Below are 20,571 nucleotides of genomic sequence, written 5' to 3'. Positions count from 1 at the left end.
GGAAAAAGACCTTTAGGGAGGCTGAGACGTAGATGGGAGGATAATATTAAAATGGATTTGAGGGAGGTGGGATATGATGATAGAGACTGGATTAATCTTGCACAGGATAGGGACCGATGGCGGGCTTATGTGAGGGCGGCAATGAACCTTCGGGTTCCTTAAAAGCCATTTGTAAGTAAGTATGAAGAACAGCAGAGAATAGACGATGGGACCAGATTAGAAACGAGGTCTGCAACCTATCTGGTGTATTTATTATTTATTTATTTAACCTGGTAGAGATAAGGCCGTCAGGCCTTCTCTGCCCCTCTACCAGGGATAGTACAGGGATAAGTACAAGAAATAGATCCAAGGCAATCCGTTTATGATGTGATAGTGGAACTATTAGGGAAGAAGGAGAAAAAGTAAGTAGAAATACTACTTCTGTTGATATAATAATCTTTATTAAACACAAAATAATGAGTACAACTTTGAGCCAATTTTTTTATTTGTTCTAGAGGTATAACTCAGGACTTTGCAAACCAAGGACTGTGTGGTAGGAGGTGGTGAAGCAGTTTGTGGTGCTGCACGGCCAAGCCAGGGATAGGGACAAGTACAAGAAGTGGATTGAAAACAATTCCCTAAAGCTGTGATAGTGGCTCTATTAGTGAAGCAGAAGAAGTAAGTAGAACGGTACATTTGTTATGTTTAGTCAACTGTCTGAAGACAGGTTGGGATTTATAAGTGACACTAATAAGGCACCACTTATGAGGCAACTAAGCCAGGAGATACTGGGGTAGGGTGGCCAGTTTCTTTTCTCCTTCATTGCGTACATTGCTCACTAGCTACATATTACAATAATCAGACTTCAAATGTATAGAAACGATTGTTCTTCCTCTGAGTGAGAGGTACTGCCTGATAATAGATATACATATCAGCCAGAACCTCAATCACAAATATGTACAACTTTTCAGTTATTTTTTTATTTGTTCCAAAGGCCTGGCTCAGGACATTGCAGAGTGGAATGATATTGATAATGGTGAGAGGAATTGAGAGATCCCCAAGAAAAACCCCCTTGTTGCTGTTTTGTCCTCCACAAATTCCTGCATCATCTAGATGGAGATTGAACCCAGGTTACCACGATGGAAGGCAGAGATGCCTTTGATGTAAGTTGCAGTTTTTAATAATGTTTATTGCACATTAACTTTATTGTTTGCAGTCAGTGTAACTTAAATATTTTATTTGGTTACGAGCTTTTTGTTTCTGTATTGCATTCTTGAGAGCCATTGTTCTTATGATGTAAACATTGTAAGAGTGTGTTAGCAATTAACTTCGGTATTAAAGTCGGTAAACATTCACATCATCCCATTAAAACAGTATTAATTTGTTACTGGATTTTGCAGCATTTATGAAGCTTTTTCGTTATTGAATTAAGTCAGTGTGATTGTGTATAAGACGATATTTCTAGTAACAGTTTTGTTCAGGTTGATATGTGACTAGATTTTATATTTTTGGAATGAATTTTGATGTGGGGCAATATGTTCCAGATATTAACCCAGCAGATAAACTGGTTGTGGGACTGTCCAAAGGAAAGTATTCTTTAGCAAACCTACGACAATTGATGGGTTGAACTCCATCGCACACACTGTGGCAGATACACGAACTCAGAGCTGCTGTATACAGCATTGGAGAGAAGCTGTTACTTGTAACAACATCTACGATGGAGTTATAGCAATGGATGGTAAAAAAAAAAAAGGTAAAGGTATCCCCGTAACATGCCATGAAGGCACTTGGGGGCATGGAGGTAGAGCACCATGCTTTCCATGACCTCGGCACTAGAATGAGGTGGTGTGGTCGGCACCACGCTCTGACCGCCTTTTACCCCTGGGAAGGACCCGGTACTCAATTTTATAGGATGGTGTTGCAAAAAATCCAATTTTTGTGTAATAAGCCAGTGCCAGTATTTTTAAGATTGTGTGGAAAATGAAGGAAATATGAGCAATAATATTTATCTCTTACTTTCGAAAAACCATAAATATATTTTAAGATTTTCTATAATCTGAAATGTAAACATAATAATATAGTAGTATTGTTGTTGTAGTAGTAGTAGTAGTAGTAGTAGTAGTCGTGGTCGTGGTGGTGGTGGTGGCGGTAGTGGGGGCGTGGTGGTGGCAGTGGCAGTGGCAGTGGTAGTAGTGTCAGTCTGTCATATATGTAATTTTGAAGTTATATTCAAATCTAATTAAAATATTTATTTCATATAGATCCCTTGAGCAAAGTTCAATTGGAGCAGTATCAAATACATAGAGGGTTTATGAATTATATAAATTTAAATTTGAAATATAGTCTGGATGATAAGTATTGATTTTTATCAGATGTCACAATCAGAGGTCTGCATCGGACGTTTTCGCTCGAGCGCCAAGTAGTTCACAGCATAATCCGATAGGTAGCGCACATGCATGATGGGTAAAATTGTCACGATCGATAAATCACCGAACGGTATAAGCCGAGCATTAGACATTCGTTCTTGTTACAGTGATGAACCATGTAGTAACATCATAGATGTTTATCATTTCAAAACTTTGCAGTGTTTAACTAACCTCTCCATAGTACAACTACAAAACTTGCTTTAAAATGTAATATAAATGTTGTAAGTAAATGTTTTTATTTTTGCCACATCTGATAGATGTTATTGGATGTGAATGTAATTATTATAAACGGAGAACACAATCATGATAATGCAAGAACTGTATCAAGTTTTGTAGTAATAATAATAATAATAATAATAATAATAATAATAATAATAATAATAATCTCTAATAACACTACTCAACAAGGTTTTCATAACATGGACAAGAATAACTATTTTTATGTAATTTGTATGTCCTGATTACGTATATGGCATTGAAAAAGTGCCTACACGTCACATTTTTTCAGAAACTTATATTTTTTAGGTAGCGAATCATATAAAAATATGTTAAAAATTACCCACTTTGAAAGAGGTTTCTTTTCTTTAACGTCGATCTTTTACACCATTATAAATCATTTCCGTTCTTTTAAGATACCATTTAAAACATACATTTACTTTTGTGAGTTGAATGAGTGTTACCCTTAGCGATGGTTTATTGTTTTATTACCCTTATTATGCAGCTGCACAGAGGGTAGGTCACATCTGGCTATAACTGACTAAGGAAAAAGAGGAAATACGGTCGATGTTGTATTGAGACAAGAAATGAACAATTTAGCGATTAGTTCCGATTGTGGAAGTGTCGTGAGCGGTATTAATTATTCTGTAATAGTGTTAAATGAATAGCAATCGTCATTCCTGTAAAAATTTTCCAAATAGTTGCTGCTATGTTTGTGGGGAATTAACTTTGAAATCACAACGTCGATAAATAACAGAGAATGTAAAAAAGGCATATTACTTGTATTTTGGCTATAAAGTGGGTGAACAAGACAAAAATTGAGCACCACACGTGTGTTGTGTGACATGTTACGTGAAGTTAACAGAGTGGTTGCGGGGGAAAAATAACATGTCTTTTGCTGTTCCAATGATTTGGCGACAGCCCACCAGTCATCTGGAAGAGGAAGTTTGTGCATTATCAAACCACAGGGATTTTCAAGGAAAACTAAAGATAAAATTGTGTATCCTAATTTCCCACCGGCCGTAATACCCGTACCACATTCTCCTGAATTTCCTAACCCTATCCCCTCGTCCAGTGGGGAAGATTATGTCATTCCAGAGGAACACGAACTATCAGAATCCTCAGACTACCCTTCAACTTCCGCTGATCCTACCTACATTCCCGAACATCATAGAACACCACTTCTGATACAACAGGCAGAACTTAATGACCTAGTTAGGGATTCAGACCTTTCCAAGCAACACGTACCCCCCTCCACTTACGTCATGACGTGTTTTTCATACTGTGTCATTGCACCAGTCACTACTACGCCACAGACCAGGCAACATCACTTTCTTTTATTACACCAAGACCAAAGACCTTGTAAGTATTTTATCGTCAATTCACTTCTTTTTCTGGTTCTACACAGATCCCTTCACTAAATATTTATTATTGATTTTTGCAGATTTTACAATGTGCTGCCACGTCGTGGTGACTGATCCAAAGCAATATTTTAATTTGTTATTCTTTTAACTGTCTGTGTCGCTATTTTAAGCTGCATATATATCTTGCAGACCTTAATTTTTTAACAAATTGTGATCTATTACCTGCACACATGTCAAATACTTTTATGTATTAATTTTTGAGACCTCATGAAGGTTTTACTGCCATATATATATATATATATCAGACTGTTCATAAGTCATTTTACTTTTCTTATCATTGTATTTTTATATCTTCACGTCATGTACTTTAACACTTTTCGACGTTACTTGTCCATCCATGTCTTTATATGAAAAGCCTAACATCACACAAGTCTGACCTGAAGATGCTATTATAATAGCGAAAGCGCTAGTCAGAATATGTTCATGTAACCTATGTAATATTTTGTATTTTTGAATAGACAGTTATTGAAGGACTTTTGATATTTGTTTCTTTAAATTTGTTAACTTGTCGGACCAACATGCCTTTCAAATTTTAAACTAACTAGTTACTTTGTAATGGAAAATTCTGTTTGTGCCTGCAAAAATGTGAACAGGCTTATGGATCAATTAGATATTCAATATAATTCAGAAGAATGGAGACTTCATCGATTCATCAAAACTAAGCAGTTTTATTGCACAATGGCAATACAAAACCTTCCATCAGTGGCTCATTCAGTCACTATGAATGAAACTTATGAAAACATGTCACTAATGTTGAATGCAGTAAATTGTAATGAACATCGCTTGGCAATTTGTGGAGATTTGAAAGTAATAGCTTTGTTGCTTGGATTACAAGGAGGGTTTACTAAGTTATGTTGTTTTTTATGTTTGTGGGACAGTCGAGCAACACCACAACATTATGAGGTGAGGAACTGGCCTATCAGACAAGGTTATGTTCCTGGTGAGCATAATATTAAATATCCTCAGCTAGTGCAACGTGAAAAAGTACTTCTTCCTCCACTGCATATAAAACTAGGGCTAATGAAAAATTTTGTGAAAGCTCTAGATAAGAGTGGAGAAGCCTTTCAACACTTACAGACTCTGTGCCTTAAAATCAGTGATGCTAAATTAAAAGAAGGCATATTTCTCGGTCCACAAATTATAAAACTTTTTAAGGACAGAATTTTTTAGAAAAAACTTAACCCCAAGGAATTACCAGCATGGAAGTCTTTTGCATCAAAGGGTTTTTAGGGAATCACAAGGCAGAAAATGATCGCCAATTAGTAGTGACGTTACTAAGAAATTACAAATAAATGATTTCAAAGGCATATTGTTTCCGTTAAGTTCAATATTAATTGAAAAATGAGTTCTATTCAGTCAGTACTTATGTTAAGTATTGACTGAATAGAACTCATTTTTCCCATGTATGGTGGGTCCCTATCACCACGGCATGGCGCGTCCTCAGGTTGCGGATAGAGGAGACGGCCTCCAGATATGGAGGGTAGCTGCGAATATATTGAATAAGCAGTCGTGGACAGCCGATAAGGGGTGGTCCTCCAGCTTGGGGGTTGGGCGAAGGGCTAACAACCCATCACCGTAAAAAACAGCTTGTTACGAATTCCTACAGTAAGCCTCGGAATAGGACTGATTCTCTGGCACGACCACAGCAAAGGAATAAGGTTTTGAGATTTGGCACTTGGAACGTAACTAGTCTTTATAGAACAGGAGGGGTAACATTAGTAGCAAAAGAACTAGCTAGATATAGAATAGACTTTGTGGGAGTACAAGAGGTTAGGTTAGATGGGAATGGCATATCACAAATAGGAGATTACTTGTTGTATTATGGGGAAGGAAACAATAATCACCAATTAGGAACAGGATTCTTTGTACATAAAAGAATAAAATCAGCAGTAAAAAAGGTCGAATTTATCAGTGACAGGTTATCATATTTAGTACTTAAGGGTAGATGGTGCGACATCATAGTTATAAATGCTCACGCCCCTACAGAAGAGAAAGACGACTATATAAAGGATCCAGAAATGCATATAGAGTGTTAGTTGGGAGACCGGAGGGAAAAAGACCTTTAGGGAGGCCGAGACGTAGATGGGAGGATAATATTAAAATGGATTTGAGGGAGGTGGGGTATGATGATAGAGACTGGCTTAATCTTGCACAGGATAGGGACCGATGGCGTGCTTATGTGAGGGCGGCAATGAACCTTCGGGTTCCTTAAAAGCCATTTGTAAGTAAGTAAGTAAGTAAGAACTCATTTTTCAATTACAAATAAATGGCTTGCAGTAGGTCACTGAAGATCTACTCTTACATTCACATTAGGACTTCTTTCCTAAGAAATTGGGGGCAATAAGTGATGAGCAGGGAGAGCGATTTCACCAAGACATTGCGACAATGGAGCAATGGTATCAAGGAAGATGGGATCCAGCGATGATGGGCGATTATTGCTAGTTTTTAAAAAGGGAAGATTCCAGTTCTTATAAGAGAAAAAATGAAGGTATTGTTTTATCTTTCTCTATTTTATTGCGTGAAGAGTGGTTTTTATAAGTCTTAATAGCTGATCAGTTATTGATGTATTAGTTTTATCATATCTAAGCTGCCCTTGGAAATTTTCACACAAAAAATGAGAACAAAATAATTTTTAATGGGTCACAAATCCTGATTTTTTAATGTATCAAGTAAATATCTATAACACAAAAACGTGACGTGTTACAAACTTTTCACTGTCATTTTCGTGTTCAGCACATGCAAATTAGTTAAGATCAGCCAATTTTATTAATGTTATGGAAAAAAAGTTCAAATTTGTTGAGTAGTGTAATTAGTGTATCAATCTTTGCGTCTGTAAGAGTTGTGCAGGATGATTATTCGTTTTATTATATTTTCTGTGACGTTATCTCTGTACTAATATTGTTATTAATTTACTGCTATATCAATAATATTTTGTAAAACGTTTCTGCATTGTCGCAGTATACAGGATGTTTCAAAAATACGGGGCATAATTTCAGGTATGTATTTCCCACATGTAGACAATCAAAATTGTTCATTACAACATGTGTCCGGAAATGCTTCATTTCCGAGTTATGGCCTTCACAACATTGAAATTCACCGGAACGTTTTTCTTTCCGTAGGTCGTTGTCATTACAGAAGATGTTCAAAATGTCCACCTCCTGCTTGAACACAGACCTCACATCGATGTCTCATTGACCTGCGAACACGATCCCAAACTCCAGGAGTATTGCGTATGTCCTCAGAACATGCCACAATTCGATTCCGAAGGGATTCCAAATCAGGCACCGGAGACGAATAAACCAATTATTTTAAATGGCCCCAAAAGTAGAAATCGAGAGGGTTCAGATCAGGTGAGCGTGGAGGCCAAGCAATTGGGCCACCTTTACCTATCCTTCGAGTTAAATTTTCCATACTCGTGCAGACGGTAATGGAGACGTACAAATGTCTTCCGATCTGGACATTGTCGCTGTGGGTACCTCTCCTGGTACAAACGACGAGCCAGTGCAGCATTGCCGTCCGCCTTACCGTACATGAAGTGTATCTCTGCCAGCTCTTGATTTGAATACATGTCGCACAGTCTAACGCCTACACAACACTGAATGTAACCTTCGCCTCGGAATGAACTGTCAGAGTGCCCTCTTAATGTCTCCTTTCACGACAGCGACCTGCGGAAAGAAAAACGTTCTGGTGAATTTCAATGTTGTGAAGGCCATAACTCGGAAATAAAGCATTTCCGGACACATGTTGTAATGAACTATTTTGATTGTCTACATGTGGGAAATACATACCTGAAATTATGCCCCGTATTTTTGAAACACCCTGTATAGGCAGTACACCATGTATAGACCTATCATATTATGTATGTGGTAAATCAAATATTGAATAATTATTAATTAGCAATAATAACTGTATATCGAAGTTTTTCATACTATTTTATTTATAACTTCATGTTCCTGTTTTGGTACGTTCCATTGATTGTTCCATTAAACGTTTGTCATAAACGCAGAAAATAAAGCCTTATTTTTACCGTGTGAGCAAAAGGTATGTGTATCTTATCTGTCGTCTTCCATACAAGATAAGACATGTCAGTGAGATGGCCTTGTACTGTGCTTCTATTTATTATGAGTGTATCACGACCGATCGATCGTATCTCACTCGAGGGTGCCACACTCGACCGAGTTCAAGCGAGCAATTTAACTCCAATGCAGCACTCTGGTCACAATATTTTAAAGTCAACGGCGTCTCAAAATAAAAATAAAAATATTGACTTTCACGAAATTCTGATTAGTAAAATAAAGGTCATCTAAAAGCTGCAGAATAGAAGCATTTTCGTACCTTGTATGTTAACGTTCATGTAAATACATAATATAATTTGTACTTAGTCATAACGTAGTAATGTGGTCGACATTTAAGATATTATTGTTTAGTCAACAGTCCGAAGACAGAAGTGAGCCTCATAAGTGACACCATAAGGCACCGCTAATGAGGCAACTATGGCAGGAGATAATGGGTGGGGTGACCAGTTCTTTTTCCTCATTAAAATTTAAAATTTCTGATGCAATGATTGATGCCATAGGATCTCATGTGTTAAAATCATCCTTAGCTATAATTAGTAATTATTTGTACCCAACAAACTTTTATTGCAAATGATTTCCTATGTTTTCATATCATTTATCTTAATGTTTTCTTTTTCCTTTCAAATTGTCACACAATTTACACAATTGGTTTTCATGATTATTCTTTATGAATTGATTAGTAGGCCGATCTATTCGAACCCTTATTTAGGGCGGCTTTTTTATTAAAAAATTAGTAACAGACTTTTAAAATGCATTGTCTAGTCATATTTGTTTTTCAGAAGAGAAGAAATTTGGACTTTTCATTGCTGATTCATAGTAGAAACAGGTCCAGACTATTAGCTACCCTTCTGAATAATCCAGCATTGGTTTCTCCCTCATTTAGGACCGCATTTTATATGATTGTTTGAAAATGTATTTATGCTCGACCATGCCGAAATGTAGTAATTATACACCTGGTAGCAGACCTTTAATGCATGTCATTAAAGTACACCTACTCATTAAAGGTCAGGTCTTTCAGCCAATGACGACTCAGGTTACAACTGTTCAGCCAATGACAGGTCAGCTTTGTACCATTATAAAACCGCAAGTATCGATTATTCTCGGATATGCAATCGAAAGAGAATTAGCGAAAAGTCACGGAGGCTGGAAATCCAATACTGTCGCAGAAGGTTATGTTCTGTTAGCGTTAATTGTAAATAATATTCAAATAAATTCAATTTGTCATCTCGTTTTTCAATGTTTAATTTAATTTCAATGTTATCTCTGTAGGTTCTTATGACCTAGCAAGGCCAAAGTGGACATCTGTTCCTCGGAAAAAATCAATACTTTCGCGTCTGCGCACATCTCACAACATACGGGACATTGCTCAAGGTCAGATACAAATAAAATTAATAATGTCAAGTTAGAAATATGGTCGAGCATAAAAAGTCGTATGAAACTCTTCTGTAATGGTAATTAAGAAGCTCATATGAAAATTATGAAACTCGCTTGCGCTCGTTTCATAAATATCCATACTCGCTTCTTAATTACCTTCATTATAGGCTCGTTGCATAATGTACTATTATGTTACAGGTGTCAAGATAGACTGAATGAGATCAAAAACATAAACAGGAGAACACGAAAATTTTGTGTTGTGAGTGAACAATGGGTTCAAGAGACTGTCAAATGCAAGAGGAGGCAAGATGAATGATACTGTTCATTGTAGTGCAGTGTTCCACAACCTTTTCCTAATATCGGCATCTGTGATTCTTCCTGGCACACGGACAAATCTTTTGACACTTTATTATAATCAATTCATGTGATCTATGAAGAAAGAGCATTCAAGAATATTCTGCCATTGTCTTGTTGTTGCTTATATGCCTCTTTATGTAGAACGTTTATTTATAATCATTAAATAAGCATAATGCACTTACTTTATTAGTCTAGAAATGTGCCATTATAAATCCACATTTTTATGTTTTAACTTTAAATATGTATTAAGTTAACTGTTAAAAATGATTGTTACAAAACATACAAGTTGTTTTACTGTTTTTTCAGTTAATATACAGAAATAAAGAAGGCACAAAAACTGAAACAAATTATTTTTTGTTGTTTTCTAATGCCAGGCGTTTGACAATAAAGTCATTTGACCTCTTGCACTCCAATATTTTTCAAAGATATTATCATGACCAGCCAATGAAGCACAGATTTTGAGGTGTTCCGAATCCATTTCTTGGTTTGAGTTGCACAATGGGCAGTTAGGGGACTGATATCTTCCAATTCTATGCAGGTGTTTAGCCAAACAATCATGGCCTGTTGCCAATCTAAATGCAGCTACAGACGATTTTCGTGGTAAATCGGGAATTAACTGTGGATTTTGATGCAGAGAGTTCCATTTTTTCCCAGCTGAAACAAATTATTATTGGAGCGGTTAAATGGCAAGTTGTAGCCAATTTAAGTGAACACCATATTTTAACGTTTTGGTGGCTACTTCATTCACACACAACCCCCAGAATGTCTGGAGGACCACACCTGCAGTTGGTCGACGGGTCCATTGGACCTAGCTGGGAGATCTTGTTGATCACCAGCTTTCCCTCCTTAAGCCACTGGAGGACGATTTTAGTGCCATAGCAGTCAGCACTAGGAACAGAAAAATAGAAAGAGGAGGAAGGAAAGGAAAATGAACCCCTAGGCCTCGAATGCTGTACTGCCGTCGGGGTCGAAGAAAGTAAGAGTTCAATCAGAGGACTGGATAGGAAAGGGTAAAGAGGGAATTAGGTATTGGATAGAGGAAAATTATACCAAATTCAGTCATTAACTCATCAAGCTGACCAGCGCTAATGGATGAGTAGCCCCTCCCTTTAGTTCAGCTCGTAAAAAAAAATTATGCTTACTAACAGCTGCACCACGGGAAGGTAGGGATGGGACATTGGGTTGGTTCCTTAAAGCCTTCAATGGGAAGGATTAATGGCTCCCCCCCCCCCTCCGTATCCGACAGATACCCTTTTGCAGCTAGCTGAAACAAATTATTATACCTGCAAAGTGGGAGTGGAATATTTGGACCTGCTATGTGACTTAGACTAGTTCGTGTAACTTTTTCACTATTGTCATACAAACAGGCTTCATCAGGGTTTCAGTTGCTCTATGAGAACTCTTTATTTAGCACGAAGTTCGAAAATAAAGTAACTAGATTCTTCCAATTTTTCAAAAGATCTCACAGCCAAAGACTTAAATTTTATTTGCAGTAGGCCTACCTTTTGGTCCAGCATATGACGAAAGTAACGTGCTTTATTATGTGTCAATTGAGGTTTTTTTAATTACTGTTTTTCGAATTTCTACTTACTTGCACAAACGACAACTTACTACTAGAAATAAGTACTACTATTCTCTGCGACAAATCTCTTCCATACAACCTTCAACAGCGTCATGGCTCCTGTGAATTAGAGGAGTGCGGCATTGCCTAATAAAGGACTATCGCTGTCAATGGAGACATTGATGGTCGGACATTTATTTAATTATGAAATTTAGTATCTTGCCAGGTATAAAGAGACTGAATCTCTAAGTATGTCGGGGGGAAAAAAACCACCTAATTTTAGGTCAAACCATTCCCTCTGTACAATTATTATAACCGTAGAGGTTATAGTGCAGTGTTAAAACTTAACACAATCTGGAACAAGAGTGCTATTATTCAGAATGCTTGCATCACTGAAGAAACACAGTTATACAAAAGCAGAAAACACACATGGTTGAGCTGACACACTTATGATTCTTCCTCCGCATTTATAGATTACACAAGAAGCGTGTCATTTCTTGGTCGTGTGAAGGAATATTTCTGACAGGGGCGGATGCAAGGGGGGGGGGATTAAGGGGATATATCCCCTCCCGAAATTTTGAGAAAAATACGAAACAAGAAACAAAAATAATATTAATTTTAATTCGTGAATGTACATAGGAATTAGAGAGTTTTCCTCGTAAATTCTCTTTGCTAAAGTGTTAAATTCCAAGAACTGCAGGAAGACAAACACAGCGTTCTTACTTCAAGACAGAGAGTCATGAAGAGTATTTTAGGCTCTTAATTTTCCTTCTCTTCTTAGACTATTTCATTAGTCAGCTCAAGGACAGGTTTTTAAATCATAAGGGAATCCTAAAGTCCATACAAACTTTTCTGCCTAAAAACATAGTGCGAGCATCAGATGAAGATTTAGAAACTGCTGTTGAGGCTATAGTAAATCAGTGGCCCAATGATGTTGATGCATCACCAGAGTCTTTCTTCAGTGAATTGAAGATGTGGAGAAGAAATTTCCTTGATCAGAGAAATCTTCACTTAATACCTACTGATTTTATATCATCTTTGAACAGGTGCAATGAAATTATTTTTCCCTGCACTCTCAAGGCGCTGAAACTTTTCTACACGTTGCCTGTAACTACGGCAACACCAGAATAGTCGTTCTCAACATTGCGGTATTTGAAGACTTACTTGAGGAGCACGATGGGAGCAGACAGATTAAATGCACTGGCCTTGATGTATATACATAAAAATGTAAAAGTAAAAGCTCATGAAGTACTGGATGAAATGTCTAAGAAGCCTCGTCACCTTCTTCTGTAAATGTCATTCTGTCATTGTTTTTGTACTGCAGTCATTATAAATGTTAAAATTAAAAAATTATGGTTTATTTAACAACGCTCGCAATTGCGAGGTTATATCAGCGTCGCCGGTGTGCCGGAATTTTTTCCCTCAGGACTTCTTTTACATGCCAGTAAATCGACTGATTTGAGGCCTGTCGCATTTAAACACACTTAAATACCATTGAGCTGGGTTGGGGTACAACAGAGCACAGAAGGCTATACCGACTACGCTACTCAGGCCAACTTGTAAATACGATGAAAGAGTAATGGAACAGAGAAAAATTCTCTCTTTCATTGTATGATGACGCAGAATATCTGCATGGAAATATCATATGTACTTCGGTACATTAAAATAATATATACAACTTGTAAATGTTTGTGACTCGGAAACAAATTGTGAGTATATAAACTTATTTCTCATTGCTCCATTTTTACTATCTCCTCAAATCCCTCCCCGAAAAAAAATCCTGCATCCATCCCTGATTTCTGATACACCATGTCATTGAGTAGAGCAAGTAGTAGTGATAAAAAAGAGATAAGAGGTTGTGTTTCACGCAGTCATGCACGGCAGTGATGTTCAGTTATAGTTTTTTATGTTCTGATTTAATAACATTAAATACAAAACATTTACTTCTAAATTAAATGGCAGAGCAGAAAGGCAGGGTGTGTGACCGTGTGCCCTTTCACAGAAGCTGCGCCTGTGGGTAAGGACTATTTTTTTCCTGCGTAATGGTGCTTTATCGAAGGAAAAGTGTAATAAATGTTTTGTTACATTTAACATGTAGAATCACCTCTTAAATTTTGGTGAATCGGTTCTCTTCCACACTATGTAATCATGTCATGTGTTGTAACTGTAATAATGTGGAGTCAATATGACTATGGTCATAAGTAGGGCCCGGATTTCGATGACTTTGCATCTTTTTTCTGATGATGCTAGGACAATGCTCTATGGAAGATAATGTAGCTCATATCATCTTCAGTGAAATTAAACCAATTTGATGGGTCATTTTTATGCATTTTTGGACACTTTTCTCTGATAGGGCATTTTTTACAGATTATTACTTCCTATTAGTCATATTTTAAGAACAAATCCGGGTTTTTGTCATTTTTAGCGATTTTGATTGCATTATTGTTAATATTAGTAAAATTATGTTTCTGAAGCACGAAATCTATGAATTCTTGGAAATCTGTTGCATTGTGGCCTCCCCTATTCATGTTCTGTTAAACATTTGGACTCGTCCAACTAACCGGTCATGTCTATTTTAAGACAGACTTTGTCCTCTAAAGGAATGTGGGGGGTGAAATTACCTGCTTGAGGTTCGCACTGTCACGGGTTCTTGTGTACTGGTTACAATTCAGTCATTCACAGAGCGGAAAGTAGTTGTTTAGAGGTACTGAAGTAATATTTCTATTTTGCCATGCCGAAATTAAAAACAAGCAATTCCACGAAATTAAAACAGTTTGTATCGGAGTATGGCGACACTGTATTTTCTAGTGATGGTACTATATTGTACTGTAAAATTTGTGAAGTGAAGGTTTCAGCAGAGAAGAGATTCACCATGGACCAACATGTGAACAGAGAGAAACATAAACGCGGTCTTCAAGCAGGAGAAAGAAAAATACAACAGATGCTTCTTGGGCAGTGCACTAGTGCAAACTCAGCGAATTCAGTGTTTTACGAAGATCTATGTCAAGCTTTTGTCTCGGCAAACATCCCATTCCACAAACTCAATAATAATGTCTTCCGAGATTTCCTGCAGGAATACACAGGAAAATCCATCTCAGATGAGTCGACAATTAGAAAAAAATTATATTGAATCATGTTACAACAAAACTATTGATGCCGTACGAGCAAAACTGGACGGGAAAAAAATCTGGGTCTCAATTGATGAGACCACAGATTGCATGGGTCGCTATGTTGTAAATGTAATTGTTGGGGAATCTATACTAATAATAAATCTATAGCCGAAATTTGTCTGGTAATTTTCGATTTTCCAAAAATAATTGGTCCTAACATATATAATTAACCACCCTGAAACCGAAAATCGCTTTTTTGAAATTTTTGTTTGTATGTCTGTATGTTTGTTACCTTTTCACGCGATAATGGCTGAACGGATTTCGATGAAAATTGGAATATAAAATAAGTTCGTTGTAACTTAGATTTTAGGCTATATGGCATTCAAAATACATTATTTAAAAGGGGGGTTATAAGGGGGCCTGAATTAAATAAATCGAAATATCTCGCTTATTATTGATTTTTATGAGAAATATTACATAACAAAAGTTTGTTTTAAAATAATTTGCAATAAGTTTTATTCCTTGAAAAATTTTGATAGGACTGATATTTAATGAGATAAATGAGTTTTAAAATTAAAATAACTGCCATCTAAGGCCGTGTAATGAATTAAAAAACAAATGACTTCGTCTATAAGGGGCCTTGGACAGCAACAATCGAAAGCTATGAAAGATAGCCTACAGAGAATGTTTCTGTGTTTGTATGAAGTAATATCGGAAGCTAAATTAACTGATTTGTATAATTAATTATTATTTCACCATTGGAAAGTGTAGTTTCTCTAGATGGACAAAATGCTATAATGTTATTACAGTAACTTCTGATATAATATAATATAATATAATATAATATAATATAATATAATTTAAGTTATTTGAAGGGTTCAGAACCATAGTGGGCCAAGCGCCATTTACTGAATACGTAGAAAACAAGGGTTAAAATTAAGTTATTACCATAATTCAATGGAAACCTATAACAAGTAAAATAAAATATACACATTAAATCTAAATGATATCAATCTTCATTAAACAATAGTTGCATGTAATAAAAATTAAGAAACATGTTAAAGGAATTGTCATTGCACCAAATGAGTGTCTCTGGACCAAAATGATCGCATTTTAATTATTTGGATGCAATTTAAATTAAGTAACATATTAAACGATTTATCCTTCTATCAAACACGAATGTTCCCTGGATCAAATGCCCTATTTTAATTATGTAATTACTTCATATTTATTTCTAACGGGTGCAGCGGAGCGCACGGGTACGGCTAGTGAATGAATAAAACAGTGGTGACATTTTCCTTTTAAATTGTGAAGTCTTGGAGAAACTACACCCTGGCGAGTACAAGAAACCCTGGAAAAAGGTGTTTGTAAGTTATTGTAATGCAGTGTTGAGTGGTAAAGTGTAAGTGATATTGCCATATTGCGCAAGGAGGTCGACAAATAAAGGTAATTTTTAAGTCATTCTTTTTCATTTTTAAGTCATTTTTAATTGATTTTAAAGTCATAAAATCACCATTTTAAGGTCATTTTTTAGTATTCTTTAGGTCATCAAAATCCGGGCCCTAGTCATAAGAGACCGAAATAAGAAATATTTGTTATTATATAACAGTACAGTGTATCCCAAGTCACGCACTTTAGGCTAAACCGCAATTGCATGGATGAATATATAATAGGATGCGAAACTTACTGAGTTTCCCGTAACACATGCTAGAGGCGCTAATGTAGAAACTGATCTTACTGCCATCTGTTGGATGGCAGAGAATTTATTACATATAGCAGCGCACCAAGTAGCGAAAACAAAATCTAATTACTCCATGCATTTAGCAGCGCACCTAGTGACGAAAATGTTAAACTATGCAGAAAATATTCCTTCCCTCCCACCCTCATCGATATTCTCAACTAACCCAATTTAAAATAAAACATTTACATTTTTATTTCTCACACCATCTTCCACTGAAAATTCTTACTGGAATCAACAGGAAAATAAAAGAGATGATCTGTTTTACACTTTCCAATCAAAATATAACCAGAGACAGAAAATAAAGCAAAAGGTTAGATAATTGTGATTGTATTCTTTGGGTATTTATTGTACAACGCAATGGAGAAGTCTACAAAAACTACTTAGATAGTTCAATTTATTATATTACTATTACTTTACAATACATTCAACAACACTATTTTTACAACGTCCATAAACATCGCTGTTTAACATACACTGCTTATACACACACTTAGTATCACTTTCAGCGTATTCCGAATCTCACCGGACCGGTGGACAACAATGACATCACGCTGCAGCGAAATAGGAACAAAACTGCTGGAAGGTTCGATGGCTGTCATGGTGGCTGTACAAGTTGTCTGTGCTATGCTAGCAAGATTTTGCGAAATTTCCATACTGTCATCTCGTTCAAAGAAAAGAGAACATAAAAAAATTATTTCTTGAACCAGTAGTAATAACGGGTCCGTTGACATGTTCGCTCATAAGCCATTAACATATTGTTTTTACGTTGTGCTCATTACAAACAATACAGCAGAACACACCGCCATGACACAACAGTGCACGATGTCATTCGTCTGCTAATTCCCGCCCTATACAAGAATCAATCAGATTCACTGATGGCGGCTGATGGAGACTGCCACCACCTCTGCAAGCTGATGGCACCGGTCCAACACTGGTGGAGCATCAGTGACGTCATCATTGAAATTCGGAACACCGTGATGCCATCAGTTCACTGCATATAAACAAATACACAGCTGCATTACCGACCAAAGTCTTAGAGAAATATTTTTTTAATTTACACTAAAATTTATTACTCTTCCATGCTTCTTGTGGTCTCGTTCTCTTCAATAATCATTGCCGACTCCACACTGATACAAAAACAACCTCACTAGGGACTGTTAAATATAGAAGTTATTGATCTTGCTGTCTTCAGTAATGATTCCCCAATCCATACTGATACTTAAACAACTGCAATAGGAACAGTATAATATAGAAATTGCTAACTGCATTAAAGCAAGTACACAGCTGCATTACCGACCGAAGTGTTGGATAAATATTTTTCAAATTGTTTACACTAAAATTTTATTACTTTCTCATGCTTCTCGTGGTCTTGTCTTCAGTAATGATAGCCGAATCCATATTGATACATAAACAAGTGCAATAGGGATTGTAATGTATAGAAAATGCTAAGTGAATTTAAGCAAATACACAGCTGCAATACCTACCAAAATGTTGGAAAAATATTTTTCAATTTGCACTAAAATTTATTACTTTCTCATGCTTTTTGTGGTCTTGTCTTCAGTAATGATAGCCGAATCCATATTGATACATAAACAAGTGCAATAGGGATTGTAATGTATAGAAAATGCTAAGTGAATTTAAGCAAATACACAGCTGCAATACCTACCAAAATGTTGGAAAAATATTTTTCAATTTACACTAAAATTTATTACTTTCTCATGCTTTTTGTGGTCTTGTCTTCAGTAAATATAGCCGACTCCATACTGATACATAAAAAGTGCAATAGGGACTGTAATATATATAGAAAATGTAACTAAATTTAAGGAAATACACAGCAGCAATACCGACCAAATTGTTGGAAAAATATTTTTCAATTTGCACTAAAATTTATTACTTTCTCATGCTTTTTGTGGTCTTGTTGTCTTCAGTAAAGATAGCCGACTCCATACTGATACATAAACAAGTGGAATAGGGGCTGTAATATATAGAAAATGTTAACTAAATTTAAGGAAATACACAGCTGCAATACCTACCAAAATGTTGGAAAAATATTTTTCAATTTGCACTAAAATTTATTACTTTCTCTTGCTTTTTGTGGTCTTGTTGTCTTCAGTAAAGATAGCCGACTCCATACTGATACATAAACAAGTGGAATAGGGGCTGTAATATATAGAAAATGTTAACTAAATTTAAGGAAATACACAGCTGCAATACCTACCAAAATGTTGGAAAAATATTTTTCAATTTACACTAAAATTTATTACTTTCTCATGCTTTTTGTGGTCTTGTCTTCAGTAAATATAGCCGACTCCATACTGATACATAAAAAGTGCAATAGGGACTGTAATATATATAGAAAATGTAACTAAATTTAAGGAAATACACAGCAGCAATACCGACCAAATTGTTGGAAAAATATTTTTCAATTTGCACTAAAATTTATTACTTTCTCATGCTTTTTGTGGTCTTGTTGTCTTCAGTAAAGATAGCCGACTCCATACTGATACATAAACAAGTGGAATAGGGGCTGTAATATATAGAAAATGTTAACTAAATTTAAGGAAATACACAGCTGCAATACCTACCAAAATGTTGGAAAAATATTTTTCAATTTGCACTAAAATTTATTACTTTCTCTTGCTTTTTGTGGTCTTGTTGTCTTCAGTAAAGATAGCCGACTCCATACTGATACATAAACAAGTGGAATAGGGGCTGTAATATATAGAAAATGTTAACTAAATTTAAGGAAATACACAGCTGCAATACCTACCAAAATGTTGGAAAAATATTTTTCAATTTGCACTAAAATTTATTACTTTCTCATGCTTTTTGTGGTCTTGTTGTCTTCAGCAAAGATAGCCGACTCCATACTGATACATAAACAAGTGGAATAGGGACTGTAATATATAGAAAATATTAATTAAATTTAAGGAAATGCACAGCTGCAATACCGACCAAATTGTTGGAAAAATATTTTTGAAATTTACATGAAATATGCAGTGGCGTATGCTGAACCTGGAGTTTGGGTGTTCTATTAAAAATATATAGTTGGTCTATGTCGCACAATTATTATAGGCCTAAGTGAAATATCGGGTCAACATTAACTGCCATTTTTAATATATCATTTAGTATTGTTTGTATTTAATAACTAGACGGTGAATGTTGATGACCTAAAAATCTACTTAAAATGATCATTAAAATACCCTTAAACTAATGGAAAAATGACATGAAATTAAAAGAAAATGACATTTAAATATTATTCAAAGTACTCGCACCACAACTTCTTAAAAATTAATCACCTTGTTTCAATAACTGCCCTGCAAATGCCGGAGAAAGGAGGCAGCTACAAATAACGTTATTCAAAATTGCATTATTTATGATTAAACAATAAGCATGGCCAGCAAAATAACCTGTTTGAAGTTTCACAACCGCTAACCGTGCTACATTTTCATATTGTGAAATAGAAAAATGTCTAATGTATTGTTCGCTTTTTGTTTTATATTTGTTGCACTAATGCGGAAGTGTGGGGTAGGTCTACCCTTATTCACTATATGTAATTTCTCTCCTAGTGGGCGACAAGAGAATGGCTTTTGCAAAAGATATTTTACAGTATGCATTTCCAAGTGCTATTATCATTAAATAAGTAATTTAAATTGTTCACCTGCGCTGGCACACAGCTATGAACCCTAGTAAAACCTAAACATAGTAAATTCACTCACACAAACAGTAAACATCACTCACACAAACAGTAAACACACACGTCAAACACAATATTTTGTAACGCTACAGTTGACAAGTTGAGCTGCCTGTATACAGGACGACCTGCGAGCTTGAGAGAAGCGAGTATCCCCACCATGCCACCTTGCGCGCACAGAGCATTATAGCAGTAACTCTCAGCAGGGGATGTTCTTTTGTACGGACAGGACAACCAGACCAGAACTCATCCCACTTTATCAGGCAGAGCGTACGTTATAAAACGAAAGCCGTTCTGGGGACAGTGTGCACATTCAACCAGCAGGCATTTAAAATATTTAAATGGTAATAAATTAAAATTAGTCTTGAACTATATACATCAACTTCCAATGAGATTACCATGCATTTAAATTGTGATAAATTAAAATTATTATTGTTGCATTATACAGGGTGTTTCAAAAATACGGGGCATAATTTCAGGTATATATTTCCCACATGTAGACAATCAAAATAGTTCATTACAACATGTGTCCGGAAATGCTTTATTTCAGAGTTATGGCCTTCACAACATTGAAATTCACCAGAACGTTTTACTTTCCGCAGGTCGTTGCCGT

The 20,571-nt window shown here is 35.9% G+C and overlaps 1 protein-coding gene across 7 annotated transcripts in view; it reads left to right on the top strand.

Annotated features, from left to right (window-relative positions):
* LOC138712556 (ankyrin-3-like) overlaps positions 1-20,571 on the top strand; it is a 226,464-nt gene that overhangs the window by 122,575 nt on the left and 83,318 nt on the right. The window contains exons 2-5 of one of the 7 annotated variants that reach the window (XR_011335735.1): positions 495-657; positions 974-1,142; positions 1,524-1,732; positions 9,694-10,202. The exons of 1 other annotated variant lie outside the window; for it this stretch is intronic. The gene's annotated coding sequence lies outside the window, so the exon portion shown is untranslated. 5 more of the 7 variants (XR_011335738.1, XR_011335737.1, XR_011335741.1 and 2 more) reach the window with 5 other exon arrangements.

Source organism: Periplaneta americana, chromosome 13 (assembly GCF_040183065.1).
Source record: "Periplaneta americana isolate PAMFEO1 chromosome 13, P.americana_PAMFEO1_priV1, whole genome shotgun sequence".
NCBI lineage: Eukaryota > Metazoa > Arthropoda > Insecta > Blattodea > Blattidae > Periplaneta > Periplaneta americana.
Note: the sequence above shows the minus strand (reverse complement) of the source record. Positions and strands in the feature narration are given on the sequence as shown.